This window comes from Triticum dicoccoides, chromosome 7B, assembly GCF_002162155.2.
Source record: "Triticum dicoccoides isolate Atlit2015 ecotype Zavitan chromosome 7B, WEW_v2.0, whole genome shotgun sequence".
Classification (NCBI taxonomy): Eukaryota; Viridiplantae; Streptophyta; class Magnoliopsida; order Poales; family Poaceae; genus Triticum; species Triticum dicoccoides.
In genome coordinates this window covers 696,642,148-696,644,424 of record NC_041393.1, presented here as the reverse complement: position 1 = coordinate 696,644,424, position 2,277 = coordinate 696,642,148, and positions in this window count along the sequence as shown.

The window sequence follows — 2,277 nt, the reverse complement described above, 5'->3', positions numbered from 1 at the left end:
GGATTCGGATGTAGAAGGCGGCCATCCAACGCTATGTTGTATATGTCCGCTAGTAAAGGGCAATTTGAAATTCAAATTTAGTCCGATCCACACAGCGTGCCGGATCACACCAGCACCGAATATCATGCCTGATCACAACCAAAAAGAGGCAAGTATGCTTAGTTTCTACATGCCCGAATCCAAAAGAACATCCGTCCGGCAGCCCGTGCAATATTCTGCCCTGCCAGACCAGCAATCCCAACAGTAGTCTGCTCCCCGCTCAAGGTGTCACACCTCCACAGCAGCACTAAAATCTTTGCCTGCATTTCCTCAGGTTCCTTGTCCACAAGCACATGCAACCGGTCACTTCCTATGTTTCTAAAGGACTTCTCTGATGATAGAGTCCACTCCTTCATCATGGCATCTTGGAGGGCCCTGCTCTTGGAGCATGTGACCACAGAGTGATGTTTATCCTCCACACCATTTCTGCAAATATTGCAAGTCAGAGTCCACGTCGAGTGTCTTTGTGAATTTGTTGCTTTTTGTGGCCAGGGTATTTGTTGCTACTCTGCACCCAAAAATTATCATTTTCACAGGCACCTTAGCTTTCCAAACGGGATCCCAAATACTTCTGTCGCCCGCATCCATAGACGAGCTCGAGGGGTTTTGATGTTCGTTTCGGGTTAAGGATGTTGCCAATTTGTAAGCACTCCTGACTAAGAACACTCCATTTGTCTTCCAATGCCAAGCAGTGCAATCTTTTGTGTCCGTTCTCGGGATGGGTATCTTGAAAATTTCATCTGCATCAAACTGGTGGAAGATTAGGTGGATCAGATTCGCATACCACTCCTTCCCCTCCGCGTCCATGAGTTGGTTAACCCATCGGCTCCTAATAGACGCGATTGCCTTAAGGCCTTCTTTACGAGGTATCCACTGGTCTCGTTGAATCTGAATATTTTTTCCATCGCCCACCCGCCAAATTAAACCCTTCTTCAATAGTTCTAAACCAAATTCAATCGCCCTCTACACAAGGGAGGCATCCGAGGCAAAAATAGTGTCCAGGACATCGCCCTTGGGATAATACTTCGATTTCAGGACTCTCGCACATAGACATTCTGGGAATTGAATTAACGACCATCCCTGCTTGATAAGGAGTGCTTCGTTGAAGAGATGCATGTCTGTAAAGCCTATACCACTAGCACGTTCAGGTTTTATCATGCGCTCCCAAGATATCTAGTGTGTTGATGACCCACAAGTATAGAAGATCAATCATAGTCGTTTCGATAAATAAGAGTGTCGAACCCAATGAGGAGGAGAAGGAAATCATAAGTGGTTTACACCAAGGTATTCTCTGCAAGTACTAAAAGTAGCGGTAACGAATAGTTTGGTAGCAGGGTAATTCGTAACAAGTAACAATAGTAACAAAGGTGCATGAATGTGGCCAATCCTTTATATAGCAAAGGACAAGCCAGAACGTTCTCTTATAGTAAGGAAGCATCCTCGGGGACACATGGGAATTGTCATGTAGTGTCGTTCATCATGTTTAGTTGATTTGCATTCGCTATTTTGATAACTTGATATGTGGGTGGACCGATGCTTGGGTGTTGTTCTTACTTGAACAAGAAACCCACTTATAATTATCCTCTCTCACAAGAATCCACAACTATGAAAGAAAATTTAAGATAAATCTAATCATAGCATGGAACATATTGGTTCAAATCAGCCCCTTACCGAATAACGCATAAACTAGGGTTTAAACTTTTGTCACTATAGCAAACCATCATCTACTTATTACTCCACGATGCCTTCCCTTAGGCACAAATGTAAAATGTCATGTAGTCGACATTCACATGACACTACTAAAGGAAGAACACCATACATATCATCAAAATATCGAACGAATACCAAGTTCACATGATTACTTATAACAAGACTTCTCTCATGTCCCCAAGAACAAAAGTAACTACTCACAAATCATATTCATGTTCAAGATCATAGGTGTATTTAATATGCTTGAGGATCTGAACATTTAATCTTCCACCAAATAAACCAACTAGCATCAACTATAAGATGTAATCAACACTTCTAGCAACCCATGGGTATCAATCTGAGGTTTTCGAGACAAAGATTGAATACAAGAGATGAACTAGGGTTTGAGATGAGATAGTGATGATGAAGATATTGATGAAGATTGGTCCTCCACGACGATAGGGTCGTTGGTGACGTCGATTTCCCCTCCCCCCTTGGAGGGAAGTATCCCCGGCAGAATCACTCCGCCGGAGAGCAAAAGTGATCCTG